The sequence below is a fragment of the Peromyscus leucopus genome, chromosome 1, assembly GCF_004664715.2.
Source record: "Peromyscus leucopus breed LL Stock chromosome 1, UCI_PerLeu_2.1, whole genome shotgun sequence".
Lineage (NCBI taxonomy): Eukaryota > Metazoa > Chordata > Mammalia > Rodentia > Cricetidae > Peromyscus > Peromyscus leucopus.
This window is the reverse complement of record NC_051063.1, coordinates 37,243-58,045: the sequence shown is the minus strand read 5'-3', so window position 1 is coordinate 58,045 and position 20,803 is coordinate 37,243. Positions and strand designations below refer to the sequence as shown.

The 20,803-nt window shown below is 50.3% G+C and overlaps 1 long non-coding RNA gene across 1 annotated transcript; it reads right to left on the bottom strand.

Moving 5' to 3' along the window:
- Positions 1-2,099: 2,099 nt before the first annotated feature.
- LOC114684431 lies at positions 2,100-20,728 on the bottom strand. The gene is made up of 3 exons (XR_003733295.2): positions 19,939-20,728; positions 19,272-19,485; positions 2,100-2,196 (listed from the first exon to the last, which is right to left on the bottom strand). It is a non-coding gene; the product is annotated as an uncharacterized LOC114684431 (long non-coding RNA).
- Between the last annotated feature and the right edge of the window lie 75 nt (positions 20,729-20,803).

Below are 20,803 nucleotides of genomic sequence, written 5' to 3'. Positions count from 1 at the left end.
AGGTCTGCATAGCAGATGACCGGAAGCCCCTGGAGGCTGAGGAGAGGGAATGGAAGACAGAGATTCTGTCCACAATGAGTATGCACCTCTCAGCTCAAGAAGCAGGCGCCTCCCACCCGGCCTGCAGGAACATAAGGGATGCAGCCAGAGTGCAGGCTGCTTGCAAGCCTGTCCGCTTTTTCCACGTGAAGAGAAGGAGACCAGAGGGAGGGAGACTGTTTTCATGGGTTTTGTTTCATTTTGTTTTTTGTTTTGTTTTTTGTTTTCTAGAAGACACTGGTGGGTGTTCCTGCCCCTGTTGGAGATAAACTCAGGGCCTAGCTGAGCTATCTCTACAGCACTCATTTGCTGAGATTTTTACACTATTATTTTAATTAGATTTTCTTGTGCATGTTTGTGTGTGTGTGTGTGTGTGTGTGTGTGTGCGTGCGTGCATGCGTGCGTGCGTGCGTGCGTGCACACACGAGTTCAGGTGCCCATGGAGGCCAGAAGCATCAGATTCCCTGGAATGCTCCAGAGTTGCAGTTACAGGCAATGGTTAAACTGACTGATGTGGATACTGGGAACCGAACTTGGATCCTCTTCAAGAGCAATGTGAGCTCTTAACCACTGAGTCAGCTCTTCAGCCCCTCTCTGCTGATTTTTAGTCACATCTTGTTGAAGGGAATGCTGGGAGGTCTTTACATAGTCAGATTGTGAACTCCTATCAGTGATTTGTAGGTCTCTCCTCTCTTTCACAGCTTGCCTGATGCTCCACACAGGAGAGAACCTTGCCGTTTGGTCACACTGGCCCTCAATCCTTTGTCTCCAGCCTGGACCAGCACTGCCTCATTGCAAGCCCTCTTCCCTGGACGCTGGCACCGAGGGTGTGTGGGTGGGTTCCTCTCAACAGCTCTTGCCTCCTACCACAGCCTCATCTGCCGATCACAAAGCCATACAAGGCTGATATCCTCCCAGAACCTGAGCAATCCGGCTCAGGTTTATTCCAGGGCACTTCGTTATACATGCATTTCCCACATCGTATGTGCGTTGGACATGGGTGGAGGATGAGCTTTTTGTCAACGATCTGAAAAGTGTTGAGTCTTGCTATGCATTTTGCATGAAACTTCAGCATAAAGAATGTCTGGAACAGGAAAAAGAGTTTAGGGCTGAGGAGACGGCTCAGTCAGTAACCGGCTTGCCAGGCAAGTACGAGGACCTGAGTTCAATCCCAAGGACCCACCTAAAAAGGAGCCCAGGGGGCTGAGAGGTGGCTTGGTAGTTAAGAGTGCTTGCTGCTCTTGCAAAGACCAAGGACCCTAGTTCAGGTCCCAGCTCCACAATTGGCAGCTCATAGCCACCTATAACTCCAGCTCGCGGGATTGGACCACTGAGGGCATCTGCACACATGTGGCACACAATAAATAAATAAATAAATAAATAAATAAATAAATAAATAAATAAATAAATAAATAAATATCTTAATCTTTAAAAAGGAGAAGAAACCCATAGTTGTGCTGGGGAGGCAGAAACAGGCAGAACCGTGGGCCTCACTGACCAGCCAGTGAGCTAATCTAATGTTACAGGACAGCAAGAGACTCTGTCCCCAAACCAAGCGGAATGGCTCCTGAGGAATGACAGCTGAGGTGACCCTCTGTCACACACACACACACACACACACACACACACACACACACACAGTGCACACAGTGTCTTGTTTCTATATTTTCGGATCTAGTCAAGTTGAGTTAGTAACACTGCTTTTTCAGGAAGTCTACAGCCTACGAAAGTTCAATAAATAAGAATTCAGCGCAGAGTGAATTAGCATTGAAGAGCATGATTGGTTCTGAGAGCCACAATGAAGTATCCTGGGGATTTTGACAAAGAAGTTAATAAAGAGGGAAAATTGCAAAGCAGAAGCCCACACTACAATTCAAATGAACTTTCCAGTAAGTACGATGAGCTGCTGGGGTGATGGAGGATAATAATCCCATTATTTATGTCTGACCTCTCTGTGGACTCAGCGTTTCACTGACGGGTCTGAAGAAGCTTTTAAACATGAAGGTTTCTCCAGAAGATCATCATCCCAGTTTGTTCCAGTTGGCTTTCTGCTGCCGTGATAAACACCGCGACCAAAAGCGACTTAGGCGAAGGAAAAAGAGTTTGCTTCGTCTTACAGGTCACAGTTCACTCTTGAGGGGAAGCCAAGGCAGGAACCTGGAGGCAGGAATTGAAACAGAGATGAGGAACTCGCTTGCTCAGCCACCTGCCGGGGATGGTACTGCCCACAGTGGGCTGAGTCCTCCTACACCAACCAGCCACTGAGAAAATACCTCACAGAGGGGGCCACAGGCCAATCTGACGGAAGCAATTCTTCAGTGAAGGTTCCGTCTTGGCAGGTACGTCAAGGAGACAACAAAATTTACAAGGACAACCCTTAACTATCTACAGGGATCAGGTGCAACTCTGGATTGTGTGCTGATTTGAAGGAGAGTGGCCCCCATAGGCTCCTATGTTTGAATGTCATCCCAGTTAGCGGAACTGAGGTGCGGCCTTGTTGGAGGAGGTGGGTCAGTGGAGGTGGGCTTTAAAGTTTCAACAGCCTGTGCCAAGTCTAGTCTCTCTCTGTCTCTCTGTCTCTGTCTCTCTCTGTCTCCCCCTCCCTGCTCTCTCAGGTAATGCTCCAGGGACAAGCCTCTCTACTCCTGCGGTGATAATGGACTAAACCTCTAAAACTGTGAGCAAATCCCCTATTAAATACTTTCCTTTACAAAGGTTGCTGTGGACATGGTGTCTCTTCACAGCCATGGGACAGTATTGACTAAGACGGAAGCACACAATGGCACCAGCGACAGATCAAAAAACAAACAATTCTGCCCGCGTCTAGCTCAGTGAGCCAGCATGGGTGAGCCAGCATGGGAGCGTATCTCCCTCCCGACTCCAGAGGGGTGTGCTTCCTTCCATTCAGAGGAAGTGGGCCGCGCTGCCTTTGATGACTGTGGAATCTCAGGTCTGACTCTGCTTCCACCGCTTTGCTTACACCCAGTGGGCTGGCTTGACCCTGTGTCCCCAAACTGACTTTTCCCCCAGCTGGTAGGTCCCGTCACTGAGAGGGGACTGCATCTTGAGGCTCTGAGAACATCTGTGGGTCCAGTCTTCGGCGCCCTTGTAGTCTGCCTGCATGGCTGGAGGTGGGGCTCTCACGGAGGAAGCAGGTTGTGGGGGAGTGTGTTCTTGTGAGCAGCCCCCCAACCGGCTCCTCCAGCTGCTATTGAGGTGTTAACTCCGTCACACCACCCCCTGCCTGCTGTGAGGACTTTCCTTAGCCAGGAGTCTGTAAGCCATGGAGTCAGCCCACCATGAACTGAGACCTGAGCCACAATCCGCCTTTCGCCTAACCTGTTCCTCTAAGGTATTTGCCAAAGCCACAAAAGATTGGCACACTCTGACCAATTTTCATCTACCTTAATCACATCAAACTGCTTTTTTGGGGGAGCAGGGAGGTGTTTTTTGTTTTGCTTTTGTTTTTTTTTTGTTTTTGTTTTTTTTTTGAGACAAGGTTTTTCTGTGTAACAGCTCTGGCTGTCTTGAACTCACTCTGTAGACCAGGCTGGCCTCAAACTCACAGAGATCTGCCAGCCTCCACCTCCTGAATGCTGGGATTAAAGGTGTGTGCCACTATTGCCAAGCCAAATTCCTTTTTTAAATATTTGTTTTATCTTTTGTTATGTATGGTGGCACATAGCTTTAATCCCAGTACTCTGGCAGGTACATCTCTGTGAGTTCAAGGCCAGCCTACTCTACCTAGCAAGTTCCAGGACACCAAAGATATATATGTGAGGGCTTATCTCAAAAAAATTAATAAATATTTGTTCCTGTGCTTTTTCCAATCATGGTGTCGATATCTCTTGCTCATGTAATCCTCCTCTCTCTCACCGGGTGGACTCCTGGAGCTCCACCTGGGGTTTGGCCGTGGATCTCTGCATCTGCTTCACCAGTCACTGGAATGAGAGTTCTATCATGACAGTTAGGGTGTTCGACCATCCGATCACCAGAGTAGGTCAGCTCAGGCACATCTCTCGACCATTGCCAGTAGTCTATATTGGAGGTATCTTTGTGGATTTCTGGGACCTCTCTAGCACTCTGCTCCTTCCTATTCCATGGGGTCTTCATTTATCACTTGTTCTCCCACTCTGTTCCTGATCCAGCTGGGATCTCCCGCTCCCCTAAGCTCGCTTTCTCCCAAATAGCCAAACTAGCAGAAACACATGAACTGTGAACCAATGGCTGAGGAGCCCCCATGGAACTGGAACCTTCTGGATAAGTGAGACAGTTGATGAGCCTGAACTGTTTAGGAGACCCCCAGGCAGTGGGACCCAGACCTGTCCGTGGTGCATGAGCCGGCCTTTTGGAACCTAGGGCCTATGTTGAGACACTTTGCTCAGCCTTGGTGGCAGGGAGGAAGGGACTGGACCTGCCTCAACTGAATCTACCAGGCTGGGCTGAATCCCCAGGGAGGACCTTGCCTTGGAGGAGGTGGGAATGGGGGGTGGGTTGAGGGAAGGCTGGGGGTGGGAGGAGGGGAAACAGGGGAATCCATGGCTGATATGTAAAATTGAATTAATTATAAAATAAAAATATTTATTAAAAAAGGAGAAAACATAAAATTAAATAAATAAAAGTTTATTTTTAACTCTGTGTATGGGTGTGGTGGGAGTGTGGCTGCCCACAGAAGCCAGAAGAGCATCATGTCCCCTGGAGCTGGAGTCACAGGCAGTGGTGAGCTGATCAACACAGGTGCTGGAACCAAACCAAAGAGTCACAAGTGCTCTTAACCGCTGAGCCATCTCTCCAGCCCTAAGACTCTTTCTGGAGTAAATCTATTTAAAACAAAACAGACTGGTTTAAGAAACCTTTAAGTTGCTGCTCAGGGAACCAGATTAGTCGGGACAAAGACAAAATGCAGAAAGCTGAAGTTTGCAGATTGTCCTAAGAGAATCTTGACGGAACTTAGTAGAAACTGCCTTGGGTATTATTTCCCTTTAATTGAATTCCTCTGAAACCCATCTACATTTCCAGTATCTCATCACGGCAGGCACTAATACATATTTGCTGGATAATTGAGGAAATAATCAATCAACAGAAGGCGCTTACCGTAAGACCTGCCATCCTCCCTCTAATTAATCCCGTTCATGGCAACAAAAGTATCACACCACATAACTGAGTGTTTGTCACAGGCCACGCCCAGCCTGCCTGTCCCCGTCTAAGGTGAAACGCACCCCACAGGCTCGTGGTGGGTTCCAACACTTGGTCCCTAGCCGGTGGTGCTGTTTCGGGAGTCATGTAACCCTTGGGATGTGAGGCTGAGCTGGCAGAAGTGTGTCACCGGGGTGGGGGTGGGGGACGCTTGAAGGCTGAAATAACCTCTGCTTTCTGTCCCAGCTCTCTGCTTCCTGATTGGCCAAGAAAGAGAGGACTCAGACATTCTCCTGTTGCTATGAACTCTGCCAAAGGTGGGCTGAAAGCCTGGGCTAAGCCTTCCTTTTTTTTTTTTTTTTTTTTCCTAAGTTTTTCAAGACAGGGTTTCTCTGTGTAGCCCTGGCTGTCCTAGAACTCTATTTGTAGACCAGGCTAGCCTCGATCTCTCAGAGATCTGCCTACCTCTGCCTCCTGAGTGCTGGGATTAAAGGTGTGCACCACCACCATCTGGCCTTTCCTCTCTTAAACGCTTCTGTCATGGATTTGTCGTGGTGATGGGAAAAGAATCAGCTAGACCACTTGAAAGAAGCTGAGACCACGTCAGCCACAGCTGAGCATTGTCATCCACTACAAAACCTGTGCTATAATAGACTGTTGAGTAAGCAGGATGCAGTGTGGGTGCCCAGCACCACCATGAAGTGGGAAAGCCACCAGTGGAAGCCTTGAAGTCCAGACTGAAGAGAAGCATGCTGCCCGGCCCTTCTAGCGCTTCAGTGGGGGAATCAGTCCCTTGCCAGCTTTCACACGCTCTTGGAGGCACCCTTATTGCTCGGCTTATGGCTGCTCCTCCATCCCCAGAGGCAACTGTGTGCTAGCTCCCCTCTCCTGCTGGGCCTCAGCTTCTACATTTCCATTTTCCCTCTGGCTCTGACCTCCCTGACTCCCTCTGTCAAGAATGTGCTTGAGATGGTTGCAGAGGTGGGGGTGTTCGAGTGCAGTGGAGCTTAATCCCGAGAACCAGAACCCTGGAAACTCAAGGGCCACTCAAGTCACTCCCGGGCCATCAGCTCCCAGGTTCATTGTCTTGGGACCAGTGAGGACAAAGACGAAGGAAACTTTGCTGAGGTAGAGAAGCATTCCTGGGAGGGAGAGGCTAAGTCCTGGCCTGGGCTTTGAGGTCACGGGTTCTGTTGATAAAGACCAGGATCAGCAAGGATGGCACCCCCAAATCAAGACCCCTGACTCTGGTGCATCAGAGGGGGCCCTCTGGGTGGTGAAGGCCGTCCTTCAGCCATGCAGAAACTGTGCAAACACTCCACACACACGTATGAATGAACTTAAATTGTTTAAGAGCAATGTCTCAACCTGGGCCTGGTGTCTCCGGCCTGTCATCCCGGCTACTTGGGAAAGTGAGGTGGAAGTTCTGATGAACTTCCAGTCTAGCCTGGGCTGCAGAGTGAACTGAAGGCCAGCTAGAGCAAATGAATCAGTCTATCTCAGCGTACGAAGTAAAAGAAGGCTGGGGATAGAGGTCAGTGGCAGAGCGCTCGCTAAGCTTGAAGGAGGACCTAGGGTCAACTCCCAGGACCCACTACATACACATCACACATGTGAAAAGCCATGTTTGAGAAATGGAGAGCAAGTAACACGGTAGGTGAGGTCTTGAGTTGAGAGAAAGCCCTGCAGACAGGAGGGTCTGTGTGACTTTAAACTCAAATCTTCAAGGCTGGAGAGATGCCTCCGCCGTTAAGATAACTGCTCTTGCAGAGGAACCAGGTTGGATTCCCAACACCCACGTGATGGTTCACAGCAACCTGTAACTCCAGTTCCAGGGGACCCAATGCCCTCTTCTGTCCTCTTCGGGCACTCACATATGTGATACACAGACATGCAAACAAGCCAAACACCCATACACATAAAACAATAAAATAAATAAATTCAGATATTCAACCACCATCATCTGAAGGACAAGAAGAAGGCGCTAACCACTGTCAGGCCAAAGGAAACTCCATCTCCCCAAACTCCAAAAGGCAAAACTCTACCCATTACCAAAAGGAGCCATTTCCCTCTGGCAGAAGGGAAACACGGTGTCTATTAGCTCACCAAAGCTCATGCTGGCCTTCAGGCCCCCCCAGTACCACAAGTACCTGCTACACATTTCAAAGTCCATGCTAGCCTCCTAGCCCTTCTCGCCTCCTCCCTACCCTAGACCCCTTGAGTCATGGCTTCTCTCCCACTAACTCATGCTTCTCATAACCCTGCTATTGCTGTGTTCCCGCCCCCCCCCCTCTACTCCTGCTTCTCACAGTTTTCTCTATCCCCACCCCCACCCCACTGTTCTCTCCTCTCTTGCAGATAGCTCTAGCCAGGCCTAGTCTGCTGGCCATGCCCAGTCTACTTCTTTCTCTCCCTGCTCTGGACTCTTCCAGATGCCTCTGGCTGTTCTCTCCCTCGCTATCTACAATCAAAACCTTCCCCTTGATCATGCCATGGAGTGGTCATCAGTTTATATAACCACAACCTGTGTCCACAGCAAGATTCTGAGTCTAAGGTGTGCGTGCCATGCGCACTCGTGTGTGTGTGTGTGTGTGTGTGTGTGTGTGTGTGTGTGTGTGTGTGTGTGTCTACAAAGAAGCTGAGCAATTTTAAGTGTTTGTTAATGAGACAGTGTAGAAGAAATGAGGCCAATGATACCCTGTGGCTCTGAATTTAAAGTATGAAATCATGATTAATTTTATGCATTTATTAAAAACATGTATTCCTGTCGGGCCTGGTAGTTCACACTTTTAATCCCAGAACAAAGGAAGGAAAGGCAGGTGGATTTCTGTGAGTTCGAGTCCAGCCTGATCATGAGTTCCAAGCCATCCAGAGTTACACAGTGAGACCCTGTCTCATTCATATACAGACATGCCTAAGTCTGTCCTCAGGAAAGACCTGGAAACAATAGCTGCTTTGTAGCCTTCAGCCCTGGTACCAAAATCATGGTCACTAGATGTCACAGTCACAAAGGATGCCAAGGTTCCAGGTCTAAGATGGAGAGGGGATTCAGGAATCTGAGACCAAGAAAGCTTTCCCAAAGGACAGCCACCAGGGGCGACTCTTCAGGGGAGGGGGCTTTTGAGAGATGGCGTGGGAAAGATGCACTGTGAGGTAATAGAGGTGGGGGTAAGAGGGGAAAGGGGCTTGAACTGAGGGACAGAGACAGGACCGGCAGGCAGAGGGACAGCTATCCACCTGGAGAGGAATCTGGATTCCCTTTCTAAAAGGCAGCGGGAGGGTATGAAGCAGCCACCTGGTGTGACCAGAGCTTTCAAAAGATCCCTTCAGCTGCTGAGAGAACCGGATTTGTAAGAGGCAAGGGTGACTGGGCTGGCAACATGGCTCAGCGGTTTAAAGGGCTTGCTGTCAAACCTGACGACCTGAGTTCGATCCCCAGGCCCCACAGAGTAGAGGGAGAGACAACTCCTTCAGGTGATCCTCTGACCTCCACTTGTGCACTATGGAGCACTCGCAAACACACACACACACACACACACACACACACACACACACACACACACAAAACAAATACAATGCACTTCTGAAAAAGAAAAAGGCATTTTCCTTTTCCTGTGTCCAGTCAGGCCCGCTGAGCCCTGCTCTTGTCTCCAGGGGTGGCTGCAGTTCTTTCACAGTCCTCTCAGAACCCCACAGCCCTGCCTGTCCTCCACACCACCCCTCTCCTTCCTCTTCCAGGAAAAATACCCCCGGCTGTACTGAGGGAAGGGTGGGGAGGGCAGATCAGCACCTTGGGAAGCCTCGGATACGCTGGGGTCCGAGCCTCATCCCAGCTAGAGCTGAGTTCTGGGTCCTGGAGAGGAACAAAACTGTCATTCAGGTCACATCCCCAAGATCCAGTAGGAAGGTTGGCACACGCTAAGTGTTCAATGAACCCTTAAAAAGGAATGTGTGGAAGGGTCAAAGAATGCCCAGACTACTAGCAGCACTGACAGCTAACATTTTTCTTTCCTTCAAAAAAGTGTGCTTTCCATTCCCAGAAAAAAAAAGAGAAAGCCACAAGCTTGACCGCTGGGGAGAAAGCATGTGAGGCAGGCTGGAGTCAACAACCCACTTGCACACAATAGGTGTAATAGGATAAGCCCTAGAAGTGGCTAGAGATGCAGCTTGACGTGCTGCAGAGCCAGGAGGCGAGATCCCAGCGTCCTGGATCCCTGTCTCTCCCACATTAAGACTCTTCCTCACTAAGTCAGCGGGCTCCACGCTGTGTGGAAGAGAACTAAATTTGTCTCTGCAGAAATGAAAGGAGGAACTGATAAGATTACCGCTTTCATGTTTTCCCTTACTTCAAAAGGAAGCACTTGGCAATAACTGGAAGATCCAGAGGGCGGCAAAGGATGCCGCTAACACAGTGAGGATGGGATGAAAAGCGAGTGTGGAAATTGCTAGAGACTCAGCCTGGGTGAGGAGGAGGTCAGAGGTCTGCCACACTGGACACTGAAGGGGCCAGGCATGAGAGAGCCCGACCACCACACCCGCCTCTGCAAGGCTCTTTGCAGCCAGCTGCTGCAGATCTCCCAGGGTCACACACAGGGTGGCAATCACTTAACACCAGGGCTGCTTGGAGCATGAAATGAACCACTGTGCAATCTCTTGTCAACAACAGGAGACGCGCTCAAGTTCAACCCTCCTGGCTGCCAGCGGCAGAAGCCACAGCACAAGATCCATCTGGGACTGCTCAGCCAGTGACAGAGTCTATATAGCCTGTTCCACAGAGCCCCAGTCACTGGGACCCTCTGCTAGGGGATCACTATGTAAGAGAGGGACCAGAGCTGTCCTCCAAACCACTGTGACAGTAGGCCAGGCTGTCTGCTCTAGAAGGTGAGTTCTTATGGAAGAGATGGTGTGTTGGAGCCCACTAGGTTTCCTAGGGGCTGTACCCAGGAGGACTGCATAAGAGGATGATTGGACCACGGGCCTGAGTATCAGGTGTTTGTGAGGGTCTACACTTGACTATAACCAGCAACGGGGAGGTCTTTTGCTCCACCCCTTGGCACTGTTATAAATAGACCTTTGGACTAAAGTTCTGGGCCGGTGGATAAGGATCGGGGTCCACTCGAGTCTATCCTGTGTTTTCTCTGTGTCTCTCCCCTCTTCTATCTAAGTCTCTTACCCCTCATTCCTCAAGAGTCCCTGGGATAAATAAATGTGGGGGCTGGTCCCCCACAGTCGTGGAATGGGGACAGTGGGGGACCAGGGCAGCGGGCAATCACTCATTCATCCTACAGCACTATTATCATTATCCTTGCATTGGTGGAGACTGAGCCCTGGGCGCCTTGCATGTTAGGCAATTCTCTACCACTGGGATGTGGTCCCACCTCCAATGGTTTAAACAAAGTGTTCCCTGTAGGCTCATGTGTTTGAAAACTTGGTCCCCAGCTGGCAACACTGTTTGGGGAGGTTATGGAGATGTTAGGAGGCAGAGCCTTGCTGAAAGAAGTACATCACTGGGGGTAGGCTTTGGGTTTTATAGCCCCACCCAATTCCTGTTCTGACTGCCCAGCCACCCACACCCCACTGCCCGCCATGATGGGCTGTATCCATCGGGAGTGTAAGCAGAAAAATCACATTTTCCCAAAGTTCCTCTTGGCCATAACATTTTATCACAGCCACAGAAAAGTATCTGCTACATCGGCCTCTTTTTCTCCAGTATTTTTTCATCTCAGACAGTCTCAAGATGTTGCCCAGGTTGGCCTTGAACCTGCAATCCCTCCTGCCCCAGCCTCTGAAGTAGCTAGGATAACAGACAGGCCGGTCCGCCAGGCTTAGCCGTTCCTGCCAGCAGTGATGGAGCTTCTAAGTTCCCAGCACCGTACTAGACCCGGGATGCGACGGTGAGCAGCTGGTCGTCGCTGGAAGCTGCAGAGGCCGAGAGCAGCCCTGAGTGCCAGCACTGGCCTGCACTGGCTCAGGGAGAGGGAACGGGGAAGACTGCAAGAGACAGAAGCAGGATGATGATAACACAACAGTGCGTGTGACTAGAAACTCGGAGCAGTTGTGAGAGCATGCACAAAGACCTGCTCAAGCTCAAAACGGACAGACATCATGGCGGGCGTGCGTGCGTGCGTGCGTGCGTGCGTGCGTGCGTGCGTGCGTGCGTGCGTGCGTGCGGAGGTGAGCGCATGCTCACACCCCCAGCTGAGGAGCAATCAGCATTTAACAGCTGCTGGGAGAGGGGCAGTCAGTTTTCTTTAATCCTGTGATGCCTGGTAGGTGGATCACACATCAGGATAGACCCTGCTCCCAAGTATCTGCAGCTAGGCAAAAACTGGACTCAATTTAGAGGGGAGAGGGGAACCCCAAAGGTCTCTCCCTGACCTAGAACTCACTATAAGTAGGTTAGGCTGGCCGGAGATCTGCTGGTCTCTGCCTCCCCAGTACTGGGATTACAATCAAAGGCAATCAGGCCTGTTTTTTTGTTTTTGTTTAGTGTGGGTTCTAGGGATCAAACAGGTAACTTTACCAACTGAGTCACCCCCAGATTCCCTTAGCAGAATGTGCTCGACATTCACTCAGGTTCTTCCACGTTGTGACATGGTGAGAATCCTTCCTTCTGCAGACTGACCAATACCCAAGGCCAAACCATCCCCAAAAGACAGCAACCACGGCTGCTCTTTGCTGTGGAAAGAGACGTTTCCACCTTCCAGGACATTCACCACAGAACATCCGCTAAGACACAGTCTATTACAGAACACCCTCTATTGGGTGGTAGCACAAGCCTTTAATCCCAGCAACTGGGAGACGGGCAAGTGGATCTCTGTGAGTTTGAGAGCAACCTAGTTTCAGGCAAGGTAGGACCACAAAAAGAAAGCCTGTCTCAAAGTAATTAATAATAATAGTAGTAGTAATAATAAAACAATAACAGCAATAAAATGCAGTCTAGAACAAAGGAGCTGCATTGTGGTCCACAAGTCACAGAGAACCAAGAGTCCCATGGAAGGCTATTTCCCAGTCCACCCAAAGAAGATTCCCTCCTCCACACTGTTATGTTCGGCGTGCATCCTTCCGTACTGTGAACCAGCTTCAAACCCACTGTTGCACATGAGTAAAGCCTTTGCTTCTGAGAGGCCAATGCTCGATGTCACAAACTTTAGAAGAGGAGCTACTGTGGCATTGTGACTGCAGACAGCAGATCTACTCCCAGAGTTTTCTCAACAAGATGAATGCCTATGTCCACAGAACACTGGTAAAGAGCATCCACTGTGACTCTGTGCACAATGGCCCTCATGGCAAAGATCCCCGCTATCCATCCACAGGAGAAGGACCAAGAAATAATCCCATCCTTGAAATACTACTCAGCAAAGAGGATGGTGGTGCATGCCTTTAATCCCAGCACTTGGGAGGCAGAGGCAGGTGAATCTCTATGAGTTCAAGGCCAGCCTGGTCTACAGAGCAAGATCCAGGACAGGCTCCAAAGCTACACAGAGAAACTCTGTCTCAGGAAAAGAAGGAGGAGAAGGAGGAGGAGGAGGAGAGGAGGAGGAGAAGGGGAGGAAGAAGAAGAAGAAGAAGAAGAAGAAGAAGAAGAAGAAGAAGAAGAAGAAGAAGAAGAAAAGAAGAAGAAGGAAAAAAGAAAGAAAAGAAAGAATGAACCACTGACTTGTGTGACACCATGAATGCTGAGCCTTGAACTACATACTGAGCATAAGAAGCCTGACACCAAAGAGCACGCTTGGAGGTTATCATTGCGGAGATGCTGGGAAGAGGCAAAGCCAATGTGCAGAGGAAGAAATGCAGCCTGGCCAGGGAAGGGGTTTTCAGAACTCATGGGAAGGGAAGGGGCACAAGGGAACTTCTGGAATGATGTAATAAGGTGTGAGCTGTGTGGGAGCATGCGTTCAACCAGGCTGACAAACAGCAGGAAGACTGGTGAATTTCGCTGTGAATAAGCTACATCTTTTCCAGTGTAGAATCTTAAGAGGATGGGCTCTGGAGTCAGGGGGGCCATGAGCCCCAGGTGAGCTGCTATAGCAAGTGAGAAGAAGTCAGGGCCAGCACAGTTTGTTGTCTGTGTCCAGATGTTACAGAATATAACTTCACTGTGTGAAGATGTCTTGTTGTGATTGGTATAATAAAAAGCAGGACAGCCAATAGCTGGACAGGAGGTATAGACAGGCCTTCCAGGGACTGAGAGAAAGGAAGAGGAAGAGAGGATCGAGGCGTCCAGTTGACTCCAGGAGATGCAGAGCAAGCAGGATGTGCAAGAGGAGAGGTAACAACCACGAGCCACATAGCAGGACATAGATTACAACAAATGGGTTAATTTAAGTTATAAACGCTGGTTGGGAACAAGCCTAAGCTATAGGCCGAACTTCCATAATAAATAAGAAGTCTCCGTGTCATTATTTGGGAGCTGGTGGGACAGAGAAAGACTCGTTACATCCAGAGTTATGTACAAGGCACAGTAAGACAAAGCTCAGCAGATACCTGCTAAATAAACACAATGAGAAAGTGGGGGGTTGAGCATGGGAGGACCTGGAGTGACATCTTTAAAGGGGAGCATTCCAACTGAAAGCCCAGAAGGAGACACAAGAGAACCCCCACACAGTACTGGCAGGCCCGTTCCAGAGGTTGGAGTGGAGGGAATAGATCCTTGGTGCTCAGCTTGCAGAGATTCTAAAAAAAGACAACCAGTCTAATAATCTGGGAGCTGTCAGCTCTGCCTCTGCCAGTCGCCTGCTGTGCAAGCCTTACAAGTGTCTGGACCTCTCTGGACTTCATTTCATCATTTGAACATGAGAAACCAATCTAGAAGCTGGTCCAACTATGGCATCTGGGAGAGGGGGGACTTTGACAGGCCACACACCTTCGGGGTTTTTGAGACTTAAGGGACAAATCGCCCGCCGAGGAACAGAGCCCAGGAGGCAGTCCCCGGGGAGTGGGGGGGGGAGAGAACCCAGGCAACAAAAACACAAGTCCAGCTGAGAGGATGAGAGCAGAGGCTGTGATGCTCTGGCAGTCTTGTGGCTGCCAGATGAAGATGTTCTGTGCCTCCCTCCCGTCTGCAGGAACAAAACAAGGTGGCAAGCACCCAGAGTGCTCGCTCACCAGGCTGTCAGCAGCCCTCCGCCACTGCGGCCTCAGAAATAAATGGTCCCGTCAGCCACTGAGGAGGTGAACTCGGGCTCTGAGATGGAAATGAAATAAGAGGGAACGGAGCCCAGAAACGACGCAGGGGAACGAGGGAACCAAAATCTTCCACTGCAGCAAAGCAGATAATCAGGGTGGCGCCAGGCGGGAGGGAGCTGACCTTGGATGTGGGGACCTGGGAGCAGAGCTGGTGCCTGGGCCCAGAGGGGCTGCACCTCTGTCATCTGATCCACCCCTGTGGGAAGGAACCGCTGTCTTCTGTCCTCCCCATTCCCAGCCGGCAGTCCCCTGCCTCATATGCCTGCTCCTTATCCACTGACTTGGATTGAAGAACCGGATTGAGGAAGGAGAGCCTCAAGCCTCTCCTGCACTGGGGAGGAAGGGAGACGGCAGCTCTGAAATAAACAAGGCTGAGAGCAGAACTCCCTTAATTCAGGGTTCAGGGAGAGGAACATGAATTCCCAGGTCCTCTTCACCTCCCAGCAACCACAGCTGGTTTTCTAGCTTTGCAAGCCTGACAATTACCTGAGGCCCCTGCCCTGCCCAGAAAACAAGGCGAATGATAAGAACTACCCTAGAAGAGGGTCAGTGAGATGATGAGTAATCGCCTGCTGCCAAGCCTGATGACCTGAGTTCGATCCTTGGGACCCACATGGCACAAAGAGAGAACTGATTCTTGAAGTCGTTCAACGGCCTCACAAGCACGATGTGGCACACGCATACCCAAAGGCACCCACGGGGACACAAAATAAGTAAATATAATCTAAATGTGTGAGTCTAAGGACGAAGAACAGCATCTGCCCCAATCAGGGCTCTCAGATTTTGTTTTGGGTTTGTTGTTTGTAAGATTTCTTTATTTTTTATTCTGTGTGTATATAGGTGTTTTGCCAGCATGTATGTCTGTGCACGATGTGTGTGCAGTGCGCATGGAGGCCAGAAGAGGTCATCATATCCCCTGGGACTGGAATTACGGATGGTTGCTAGCTGCCTTCTGGATGTTGGGAATTGAACCCAGGTCCTCTGTAAGAGCAGCCAGTACTCTTGACCTCTGAGCCATCTCTATATCCCTGTTGGTTTTTGAAACAAGGTTTTATTATGTAGCACAGGTTGACCTGGAACTCCTGGGCTCAAGTGATCCTCCTGCCTCAGCCTCCCAAGTAGATGGAAATCACGTCTTTCTTCAGTAAAGTACCTCTTTATATTCCAGTTACTTGCTGGGTGGTGGTGGTGCACCCCTTTAGTCCCAGCACTTGGGAGGCAAAGGCACCAGGTAGATTTCTGTGAGTTCGTGGTCTACAGAGCTAGTTCCAGGACAGCTAGAGCTGTTACACAAAGAAACCCTGTCTTGAAAAAAACAACAAAAAACAAAATAAACTATTCCAGTTACATAGTTATCGCTGCATAGAAAGGCAAGACCACATAACATCAGCTAAGATATACAGCCACCTGAGTTTACTGAGACTGTATATGTGGAGCAGGTTCAAAGCAAGCACCCTCATGCCCAGCTTCCTCCACCATCCTAACAGTTCTCCAGGCACCCACACTCTGCACAGGACACCACCTATTCAACAATGGATATTCATCTCCCTGTCTCAAATGCCACCAGTGTCTAATCACTGTCGGTGACTTTTCCAAAGCAGTCCCCTCCAGAGGCTGTATGTCAAAAGTCCAGTCTCTACCCTCCCCCATGTATTACTGAGGACCAGGCAGATAACTTTTGGGTGCAAAAGCCACAAACTCCCAGCTGAGCTGACACTCTGGGCAGATCATACCGAAGCATCCTGAAACATCTGCTGGTGATGATGGACTTGGGCTGGGCAGGTGGAGCCCTGAGGGCTGGAGCTGGGGAGGATGTGGGCTTCAGGAGTGGTGTTGACAGAGAGAAAGCATAACCCTAGGAGGAGACTGAGGGAAGCGGGGAGCTCATGGCTGGGTCCTGAGGGAGTGCCCCAAACTCAACCCAGCAGCACTCTCTGGAGGAGATTCTCTCGGGAAGGCTGCTGCATGGCATCTGGAGGCAGCACTGGAAAGGCCCACCTGTCACGGGCTCTAGAATGTCACATCTCACCTGCAAGCCATCTACTGGGCAGGCCACACTCAGCACAAGATCTCCCTGGGGCCGTCTGGACTCCCACAGCCACACGTCAGCACCCTTGGGGCTACAGATGTGGTCAAGTATTTGCTCAGTTCTTGCCGAGATAGAGGTCCCTAAGGGATGTCTGTCAGATGTCTCATGAGAGACACTCAGGGACAAAGAGCAGGACCATCCCACACCTCCCAAACTGGATGCTGCTGAGAGAGGGAAATGAATGGCGGCATGGGGTGACATCTCGTGTGGGGTGCCAGGAAAAAAATACAAGTGACACCCCTAAATGACTGTGGTCAGCAATACCCAGAGAGAGCCTCAGTGTATCTGTCAGAGCTCTAGTGGGCTGCTTGGATCATTCTAGAGCCAGAGTCAGAGGCTACCCTTCCCTGGAAGGCTCACAGTGTCGTCGTCGGCAGCTGTGTGTGAGGGCACAGTCTGAACCTAAACTTGCTCTCCCGAATCCAGCCCCGGCTTCCTTGCTTGTTTGTGTGTCTCAGTTTTGGGGAGAAGGTCTCTCTATGTAGTCCTGGTTAGCCTGGAACTCCGATGTAGATGAGGATGGCCTCCAACTCAGAGATCCTCCTGGCCCAGAACACCCAGTGCAGGGATTAAAAGCCTGACTACCACACCTGGAAATAGAGTTCCTTTCAAGGAACCCAGGCAGAGACTAGGGAGATGGCTCAGCTGCTCTTGCTGAGGGCCTGAACTTGTCACACCCACAATCAAGGAACTCGCAACTGCCTGTAATTCCAGCTCCAGGGATCTGACGCCCCCTTCTGGTCTTTGTGGGCACCTGCACTTACATGAACGTGTATACATACTCATAAATAAAAAGGAAAGCAGGTTTTTTTTTTTTTTTTTTTTTTTTTTTGGTTTTTCGAGACAGGGTTTCTCTGTGTAGCTTTGCGCCTTTCCTGGAGCTCACTTGGTAGCCCAGGCTGGCCTCGAACTCACAGAGATCCGCCTGGCTCTGCCTCCCGAGTGCTGGGATTAAAGGCGTGTGCCACCAACGCCCGGCTCGGAAAGCAGTTTTTTTAAGATTTACTTTTCTATGTACGGGTGGACCATGTGCATGCAGTACCTGCAGAGGCCTGAAGAAGGCGTCAGATTTCCCGAAACTGGAGTTACAGAAGATTGTGAGCCACCATGCAGTTGCTGGGAACTGAACCCAGGTCCTCTGCCAGAGCAGCTAGTGCTCTTGACCAATGAATCATCTCTTAAGAAAAGAAAAGGGAGACTGGGCGTGGTGGTCCACACCCTTTAATCCCAACACTCCAGAGGCTGAGGCAGGCAGATCTCTGTGAATGCCAGGACATGCTGGTCTACATAGGAAGTTCCACGCCAGCCAGGGCTCAAGAAAAAAAGAAAAAGACTCCAGGCTGGAGCTGGGATGAAGCAATGGGATAAAGTGACCTTGTAGGCTACTCGAAATTTAACTCATTAAGGAGAACCAATAGCATCTCGATACAATTTTTGTGTTTGCTTATTTTTTCCAAGGCAGGATCTCTCTGTGTAGCTCTGGCTGTCCTGGAACTCACTCTGTAGACCAGGCTGGCCTCGAACTCAGAGAGCTGGCTGCCTCTGCCTCCTGAGTACTGAGATTAAAGCTGTGCACCACCACTACCCAGTTCAATACAATTTTTTAAAATATCAAAATTAATGTCAAAAACTCCATAATGTACTAAATATCAAGTTTTCAAAAACTCAACAAAGGCATGTCCTTGAGTGGCTCATCCTCATACATTGCACATACCTACTCCTGGCCTGCATGAGGAGTCTTCAAGGTGACAAAGGAAATCTGCGGGTTGGTGGTTTAGGGTAGAGGAACAGGTCTGGCAAGAATCAGGGACACAGGAAGGGGACAGAGTGACCAGAAGACAGGGTCTCCTGGAGAGAAATATACCTTGCCCTCCTTCTCCCTCACTTGACTCATCAGACAGACCTTTCCTTATAGCAAGCTGCAGAATGAGATCCAGCCCCCCTCTAGCCTCTTAGGACTCACTAATCTAATCTAAGCCTTTTCCTCCCAGGCAGATAGATAGGAACCTCAGACAGCTGTAGATAACCCTTGCCGCCTTGGAAAAACAGCCCCAGACTTGGTGACTCGCTGACAGTGGCTAGTACTAAGAAGGAAAACATTCTTAACCCGTGGACAGCAGCTCCCTTTTAAGGATGTCCTGAGGCAGCCAGCATCTACTCCTGCTCAGAGGGGAATGGCATTTGGTTTTCAGTGTGAGTTTAAACTTCAGGGGTCAAATTGGCCTGGCTTCAGATCTGGCTTTGCCATCTACCATGTGACTCTAGGCGATTTGCCAAGATGACCCACACCAGCTCTGGCTCCTAGAGGTGGGACAGTAATTTAAATGCAGGCTGAGAAACAACCCACAGCCCTTTATTACTATACTATTATTGCTTCCTTAAAGATGCCGGCCAGGAAGGCAAGAAGGCCAAGAGTTCAAGTTCATCCTCAGACATGTATGGAGTTCAAGGTCAGCCTGGCCTTCAAGGAACCTGTCTCAAGAATCTTTTTATTAGTATTAAATTTAAAAAGCAAGCATTGTGATAGTGGTGCACACCTGTAACCCCAGCGCCTGGAAGGTGGTGACAGAAGTACCTGAAGTTCAAGGCCATCCTTAGCTACATTGCAAGTTCAAGGACAGCTTGGGTCACAAGAAACCCTTTCTCAAAGGAATAAAAATTTTTAAAAAAAATGCTAGTCAACTCTGCCAGCTTTTCAGAAGAAAAAAAAAATGTCATATAAAATCTGATTTTTTTTTAATGTTGGCAATCAATTTCAAAATTCTTAGAACTTAACTCAGTAGAGACCACTAAAATAGGGGTGTGTGGCATAGCTCACCTACTGTTCAAGTGTGTGCCCATTCCCTGCAGGCACACTGTGCTCGGCAAGCCTGAGACCCTCCTCATCTTTTCAGAAAGCCTTCTCCAGCACCGTCAGCATCCTTCTCCACAGGACAACTTGGGCAGGGATGCTTCCTGGGAGGGTGATGAAGATAGGAAGAGCCGAGGATCTGGAAGGCCCCACAGGAGGGAGGGACTGCAGAGAGGGAATCCTTAAAAGGATTTAGAAGGATTTTATTGGACATGGTGAAGCACAGCGAGGGATAAGATCATAAATTCACCCCTGAGAACAGCCGGGTCTGAGACTATGTGGGGGTGACAGGGAAGGAAGACCCTGCTCTCCTGGGTCTTCTCCAGAAGTCACCCGGCACCAGGCTCAGGTGCCTGGTGTTCTGACGGGCCCAGTCCACAGGCAGAATCCCTCTTCCTTCAGAGGTGGCCATGAGGTCCCCTGATCCTAAACATAAAGTAGCTAACTTGAGCCTCACAACCCATCTAAGTACTTCTGGAGAGCTCTCGGGTCAGGCAGGGCGGGCTTAGACTAAAGTCAAAATCTCAGACCAGGGAACTTGCTGGAAGGGCTGTAATGTAAGCAGGGTCTGCTGGGTTTGAAGGATTCTCCCAAGGACTCAGAACACAGGAAGACTTCGAGAATTTCTACTCACATCCTGGTCCTGTGATCCTCCCTCGGGACAGCAGTTGTGATCCTCCCTGGGGACTTTCTGAGGCGATCATTTCTGGGTCCCTCCAACAATCACAGAAGAGGCGTGTGGAAGCTGCGGACCAGAAGGAAGACAGCACAGCCCTTGCTCTGGTGGAGCCTGAGGCTCAGGGGAAAGCAAGAAAGAAGGAAGCACGGGTCCTCCTATGCAAGAAGGCAGGGGCCTGATACAGCACCAAGGATCCCCCACACTCTCAACACGGGACCCGGGACCACTGGCCACCAGGGTCCACATAGCCGGGGAACCCTTATGCTGGCCTCCTTATATTCCTCCAGCACACTGCCTCCAGGTTTCTCCGCAACTCAGAAACCTTCGTTTTGTCCCTCAGTGGGGTCTCTTTGCAAATCTTCCAAAGCTGCATTTCTCGGCTTGTGGCCCAGGGTTCTGGCTCCTTCTCAGGAGTCCTGTCCCTTGTTCATCTACAGAGTCTCTCCTCTCTGGACCTCTCCCTACTCCTGCGATCCCCAGCCCCGTCTCTCCTGGCGCGGCCTCTGCAGAAGCTGGGGAGTTCTTGGGGCAGGTCCTTGGCTTCCCCTCTGACTCTGCCATCTGTCTCCACCCACCGGCTGAGTGAACCCAAAGCTTACCGCCAGGGCCAAGCCTCACCCTCTCTGTAATGAAGGCCCAGAAGTAGGAGCCCCGCTCCTGAGCGTGGTCTCTGCGTCCCTCCTGTTTGCCTGACAGAGGAGAAAGGACATTACCAATCCAGTGGCCCCAGAAGCCTGCTCTGCATGCGGGTGGCTCTCCCTCCTCTCCCACCTAACCCCAATGCCTGGCCGAGCCTCTACCAACTCAGAGGCCTCTGGAG